Source organism: Cebus imitator, unplaced genomic scaffold (genome assembly GCF_001604975.1).
Source record: "Cebus imitator isolate Cc_AM_T3 unplaced genomic scaffold, Cebus_imitator-1.0 Scaffold415, whole genome shotgun sequence".
In the NCBI taxonomy this organism is placed as follows: domain Eukaryota; kingdom Metazoa; phylum Chordata; class Mammalia; order Primates; family Cebidae; genus Cebus; species Cebus imitator.
In genome coordinates this window covers 1,459,212-1,466,020 of record NW_016107730.1, presented here as the reverse complement: position 1 = coordinate 1,466,020, position 6,809 = coordinate 1,459,212, and the positions used below count along the sequence as shown (strand labels likewise).

Below are 6,809 nucleotides of genomic sequence, written 5' to 3'. Positions count from 1 at the left end.
AAAAAAAAAAAAGTCTGGGCGTGGTGGCTCACACCTGTAATCCCAGCACTTTAGGAGGCTGAGGTGGGCGAATCACGAGGTCAGGAGTTCGAGACCATCCTGGCCAACACGGTGAAATCCCATCTCTACTAAAATACAAAAAATTAGCCAGGCGTGAGGGAACGGAGAAGAGAGGAGGAAAGAAAACTGAGCTTCCTACCCTGAGGGACCCAAAGGCCAAGACACCAGGAGGCTGAGCACTGGGGAGTGGTCCGCCAGCCTTCCCTTCAGATCTGGCACAGGAAGTCGCCGCACAAGGAGATCCTCCATGTCCCCAGACTCAACCACGTCCCAGGAGAGGCCTCTCAGTGTCACTTGCGGAACACAAGCCCTGGTGGCCTGCCCAGCCACACTGCTTTTCCTCTTCACAGGGGTCACGGGGCCAGCTCGCAGATGCTTCTCCCTCTCACTACCAGGTCGCTCTTCCCCCAAAATATTCAAGATAAGGGGTCTCCCCAAAGGGCCATGATTCCTGCCTGCCCTCCCTGCCAGACAGGACGGCCCTCATCAGAGAAGAGTCAATGCTGAGCCTCCGCCTTTCCCTCTTACCCCTCAACTCAAGATCTGTCTTTAGCAGGTAGAAAGCCCTTCCTCCCATCTAGACTGCGTCCCTTCTGACTGTAAGAGCCTCATGCTGTAGCCCTCATGTCCTCGGGGGGGGGTGGTGGAAACCTGCAACCTCACGCCCTCTCGGTAGCAGTCGGCAGGACGGGGTGCATTCTCTTTTCTTCTCTGTCTCAAGTCCCATGAGCCTTCACAAACAATCATCCCCAGGCCCGGGGTCCCTGCCTGCCCTCGCGGGATGCAGAAGAACAGTAGCAGCAGGCTTGGTACTCCGGCTGCACCATCACATAAAGAGAACCCATTTCCCAGACCCCAAAGCCACGCCCATTCTGGTGTCAGATGTCCAGCTGGCAGCGACGCCAGAACCAGGACAATCTGACACCAGCTCCTCCCTAGAGGGCCGAGGCTCTGGCAGACAGGCAGCACGCATGTCCCCCACCTCCATCACCAGAAAGGCCCTCCCGGCAGCTGCCTAGCTCAGGTCTCTTGGGCTCCAGAGCAGAGGACAGCCAGTTCCCCGTCAAGAGCAGCCTGGCAGCACTGCCTGGCCCACTCCAGCAGGGCATTAGCCCAGGCCTAAATCAGACTCCCGTTTCCCTCCACTCCCCACAGAGCAGCACCCCGTTATCTTGGCACAGCCCCAGCTCCCAGCAAAGCAGGCAACTCCCACCTCTTACACAGGGACAAGCCCAAAACACCCATGGTTCTACCTAAGTTAAGCTCGGAGGCAGCACAGCTTTGACCCCGGCCTCCTGTTTCCCGCTCAACTGCTCAGCCTCCCCGAAACACTCACCACAGCGCTGGCCTTAGGGAGACGCCTCCTCCACCGGGAACTAAAGATCAAGCCACTGGGGAGGTTTCAGAGGGCCGGTGGCCAGGACAGGTATCACTCGTGCCTACCAAACCTGCCCTACATTCACCAGCCACATGATTTATTCTCTTCTTCCCAATCAGCCAGAGGCTCTCAAAAGGGAGTGCAGAAAAATCCTTTCCACTCACACCTGTAACCCCAGCACTTTGGGAGGCTGAGGCAGGTGGATCACCGGAGGCTAGGAGTTCGAGACCAGCCTGCCCAACGTGGCAAAACCCTGTCTCTACTAAAAATACAAAAAATTAGCCAGCTATGGTGGCCCGAGCCTATAATCCCTGCTACTTGGGAGGCTGAGGCAGGACAGTCATTTGAACCCGGGAAGTGGAGGTTGCAGTGAGCCGAGATTACGCCACTGCACTTCAGACTGGTGACAGAGCGGACTCCATCTCAGGAAAAAAAAAAAAATCCTTTTCAGAGCTGCATGAGGCAATACGGCAGGATGGGTTCTGGGCTTGGAATCAGAGGACCCAAACGCCGGTCTTGGTGCTGCTTGGGTCTCACTGTACGACCTTGGGCAAATTACTTATGTTCCCTGAGTTTCAATTTCCTCATCTGTAGAATGGGGATAATGATATTCGCTTCTTTTTTTCTGAGACAGAGGCTCACTCTGTAGCCCAGGCTGGAGTACGGTGACAGCTCACTGCAGCCTTGACCTCCCTGGACTCAGCTAATCCTCCCACCTCAGCCTTCCCAGTAGCCGGGACCACAGACGTGCACTACCATGCCTGGTTAATTTTTCTATTTTTTGTAAAGATGGGGTTTTGCCATGTTGCTCAGGCTGGTCTGGCACTCCTGGGCTCAAGCAACCTGCCCCTCTAGGCCTCCTAAAGTGCTGGGATTGCAGGTTTGAGCCATCGAGCCTGGGCAGCCTTAAGTTTGAAGTGAGACTAGCTAATGAAAGTGCTGGGTTTCTGTAAAGTCTTACCTTGATCTTGAGTTATCATTTGTCAAGTACTTACTGGGCAGATAGGTATTAGTATTCCCATTTTGACAAAGAGGTCACTGAGGCTCAGGTAATGTAATGAGAAACAGAGGTGGGTCTCAAACCCAGCTCAGTTCAAGCCCAAAGCCCTGTGCTCAGAACTGCCCCACCATCCCATCTCTCCAAATAAACAGTCCTTCTGTAGACTAGTCAATGGACCGATCTCATCCTAAGGTGGCTCCAGGGCGGGAAAAAGGCTGGCAGCCCTAGCCTGTCCTTTTTCGTTCCTATGCACTGAGTTCTCAAAGCCTCGGCCCTGGCATTCCAAACAGAAGTTCCAGAGGGAATGGGGTGGAGCCAGGGTGCAGGGGAGGGGTGGAGTGGGGGCGGGAGGGCTCAAGTCACCCAAGCTGGGGCTTGATCTAGCAAGAAATGACTAATTGGATCCTACCTTCTCCTCCTCCCCCGCGCCCCCAGTCCAGTCAGTGGCCAGTTTTCACCAGGCACCTCCTAACAGTACTTCCTCAGTAGTATCTTTTCATCACAGCCACAAACCAGATTAGCTAAACTAATCATTTAGCCAACACAATTACAATGCCCTCCCCTCCTCCACCTTGGCACAGAGAAGAGGGAAAGCAGGTTATTTTTGCCCAAACTCCGTGCCCTGTTGCTCCCCAGAGGTGGACAGCACCCCCTTCCCCAGCAGAAAAGGATCTGAGTTTCCACACTGGCTTCCCCCTGGCCCAGGGCTGTGCATGATTCCCCACCCAGGACAAAGGGGCTGAGTCTGGCCCCCCAGCCTCACTCCCCCAACTACAGCAAAGAAAGAGGTGGCAGGCTTTTCCCCTCCAAGCACTCTGGATCCCCAGCTCCGAAATCTTTCTCCCACCCCCAGGAGTGAGAGAGAACCCAACTCCTGTATTTCCTCTCTGTTCCCAAGGCTGGGCTCCAAATCCTGCAAAACGACCGCACTTAGGACTTTTTTTTAACCAGGGTTGAAAGCCTGGTGAAGACCCCCAATTCTGGAGGGGAGGGGTCTCAGGAAATTGGGAGTAGGGAAGGTGGCGGGGGTGGTGGTGGGGGGCATGCATCTCTGCCTGAGGGAGTCTAGCATTGAAGAAACCTTCCCCCCAAAAGCCTTCCTCCAGTCTCACTTTCCCCATCAAATTCTTTCAGGAAAGGGGGTGGGAAAGGTCTGCACAGGCCTCCAGAAAGCATGCACCTTCATAATTCAGAAATCAAATGGAAGGCAAGGCCCACAGCCTCATGCTCTTCTGCCTCAATTACCAGCCAGCTAAGTAATGTGGGGGATGGGGTAGAGAAAAAAAAAAAAGAACATCCATTCCCCCCACCTTCCTAACTGGGCCCAGCCCTGCCCCACCCCCATTCCTGGGGAGGGGGCAGAGCTTGAGAGAGAGCCACTTAACGCAGGCCTTGTCTGAGGGGGTGTGGTGGTCCCCGGAGGCAGGAAGAGAAGGAAGAAGCTGCTTCCCCTCTCGGCCCTTTCCACCCACCCCACCCCGGCCCCCACCTCAGGCCCCTGGGGCGCAGCTAACAGGATGAATGTGGGGGCAGGGAAGCCTGGGTCAGAGCGCAGGCAAAGGCCCAGGTTCAGTCGGGGGCCGGCTGGGGGAGGGGACTTTGCACCAAGAAGGACCTCCTAAGCCTAAAGGAAGTTCTGGGCAAGGAGACGGGAAAACCCCCAGAGAACGCTGCTGTGAATACTTCCTCCTGCAAAGTTTGTTTTGGGTGATTTTTCCAACAATAAGAGGTTACAGAAGAAGACCATTCCTGTTCCCCTACCAACACTCTGGCAGCCACAGCTACTGGAAACTGGGCCAGGTGACCCTCAATGCTTCACCCGTGCACAGACCCCTCCCCCTAGGCCGAGCCACGGGTGCCAAACACCAGCTGGACACTGGGCCGAGCCCTGCACCAGCTCCCACTGTCACTCCATCCCACCTCCGCTGGAGAAGCCAGAGCCGGGCACCCACCGGAGCGGAGGGAGGCGCCGCAGGTAGTATCGACGAGGCTCCGGGAGCTGGAGGGCTGGGCCTCTGGACTCCGTGCGCTCACCTGCTCTGCAGGTGGGGCCAGCGTCACTGGGAAAATGTGCGCTCGGCCCCCACAGTTGGGCAAGCTGGGCGCAGACAATAGGGCCCCACCCAGGCCTGGGGGAGTAGGAAGGGAGGGAAAGCAAGGATGACGCGTGGGGTGGGATGTGGGTGGCCCCAAAGAGACCAGCGGCAGCAAGTTTCCCAAACGGTAAATTCCTGACCGCAGCGAGAGCCCTGGGACGCAGTCAAAGCAGGGCAAAGTCTCCCCCTCCAGCTCAGGACGAGAGCCAGGGACGCGGCGTCGGGCAAGCTGCGCGGGCCCCGGGAGAGGAGCGACCCCGGAGGCACCTGCCCGGAGCCCTCCCGCCCTGCTCAGATCTCCGGCTCGCGGAACTCCTAAGCGCGCCCGGCCCGAACCGCGCGCCCACCTAGCTGCAGCGCCCAGGACCCCAGCGCGCCCCCTGCCGCCGGTGCAGGGTGGTGCTCCATGGCACCCGCCCTCACCTGCCCAGAGACGGCTGGGACCGGCCCCGCGGCCGCTCACCACCCCTTCTCTCCCCATCGATACCTGCCCTCGATCGCCCGCACCTGAGTTTGGGGCCTGGCCGGGCCGGGTAGAGGTCGAGCCGGGGTGGGAGCCGGCGCGGACAGCGAACTGAGCTCGGCGCGCTCGGGCGGCGGCTGCTCCGGACTCTGGCCAAGGCAGCAACTCAGTAACCGAACAAAAGGCGAAGAGACCTGACAGCCAAGCCACGCCCCTCGCCACCTCGAAACTCCGCCCCTGGGGGAGACGCCCACCCGCTGGTGCGAGCTCACTGGCTGTCTCGCCTGACTGTCCCGTCAAGGGGCGGAGCCTCGCGTCCAGTCCTCCTCCACGGCCGCCTCTGTTTATCCGCTTGCCATTGGCCCCAGGGACTGCCAGTCGGCTCTAGGGATGGACTCTAACTTGAGGTCTCATCCTAACACTTCACCTATTGGCAGATAGAAAGTTACTTCCTCCTGATTGGACAAGGGACTGTCAGTAAGACTAAGAAAAAAACCAATAGAAGGGATGGGGTGTGTCTTGCCCCACCCTTGCTCTGAGCAGGTGAGACTCACTACTCTCCCCTTCCCCCTACCTGTCCAACAGGTAAGTCAGGGGATACCAAGGGAAGGGACAGACGCCTTCACCAGCCAGCCAACTCAGCGTCAGGCATGATGCTTCTTTGGGCTTATTCATCCTTGCCCCAAAGTGGTAATAACATATTTGTATGGCATTTCATAGGCTTTGTGCTGGGTTGGGATTTTTTTCCCCAAAGATGGAGTACTCCTGGGATTTAGAATTAGAAGGCCAGGGTTTGTGTTCTGCCACTTACTATGACCTTAGGCAAGTTACTTCATCCTTCCCCCTGTTTCTCCTCATCTGTAAACTGGGTACATTAGCCATATCTACCTCACTGGAGTATGTGGGGATTAAATGAAGTCAGGTTTGTGGAAGCACTCAGAAACTGATAAAGATTAGAATTTAAATTAATGGTATGGGTTTTTTGGTTTTGTTTTTGTTTTAATTCTCGTGACAGCTCTGAAAAATAGGACGAGAAAACGATCCTCATCGTAAAGATGACGAAACCGAGGTTCAGAGAAATCACAAACTACAGAGTGACACACCCCAAGCTAGAACCATCTTTCTCTCATTTGAAGGACCACCAAACCAGCTGTTCCCCTCATGGAAGAAGAGCATAGACATAAAATGTCAAGGCAGTGGAGAAGGGGCAGAGAAAAGGCACAAGATAGAGGGAAAATAGAACAATTGGAGGCGAGACAGAACAATTACTTGGCCCAAAAATACAGTATTGGTGTCAGGAGGCTTTGGTGGGCTTGGAAACATCAAGCCACAGATCTGAAGGAAATCCAGCCCTAGCATGAAAGAAACGGGGCAGGTGGGGTGCGTTGGCTCGTTGGCTCACGCCTATAATCCCAGCACATTGGGAAGCCAAGGCAGGTGGATCACCCGAGGTCAAGAGTTTGAGACCAGCCTGGCCAATATGGTGAAACCCCATCTCTACTAAAAATACAAAAAGTTAGGCAGGCGTGGTGGCAGGCACCTGTAATCCCAGTTGCCTGGGAGGCTGAGGCAGGAGAATTGCTTGAACTCGGGAGACAAAGGTTGCAGTGAGCCAAGATCTTGCCACTGCACTTCAGCCTAGGCATGACAGAGTGAGACTCCATCTCAAACAAAAAAAAAAAAAAAAAGAGAAAAAAAGAAACTGGGCAGCATATCCCTCCACGGTGGGAGAGCCTGGGGCAGAGATCAGAAAGAATTTCTCTGCCAGGCATGGTGGTTCATGCCTGTAATCCTAGCACTTTGGGAGGTCAA

At 55.8% G+C, this 6,809-nt stretch overlaps 1 protein-coding gene across 9 annotated transcripts in view; it reads right to left on the bottom strand.

Moving 5' to 3' along the window:
- LOC108289851 (junction plakoglobin) overlaps positions 1-5,603 on the bottom strand; it is a 31,625-nt gene extending 26,022 nt beyond the window's left edge. For 4 of the 9 annotated variants that reach the window (XM_017509447.2, XM_017509451.2, XM_017509450.2 and 1 more), the window contains exon 1: positions 5,042-5,603. The gene's annotated coding sequence lies outside the window, so the exon portion shown is untranslated. Of the gene's footprint in view, positions 1-4,358; positions 4,989-5,021 lie in introns of those variants that run through there. The other 5 variants (XM_017509448.2, XM_037731650.1, XM_017509449.2 and 2 more) reach the window with 2 other exon arrangements.
- Between the last annotated feature and the right edge of the window lie 1,206 nt (positions 5,604-6,809).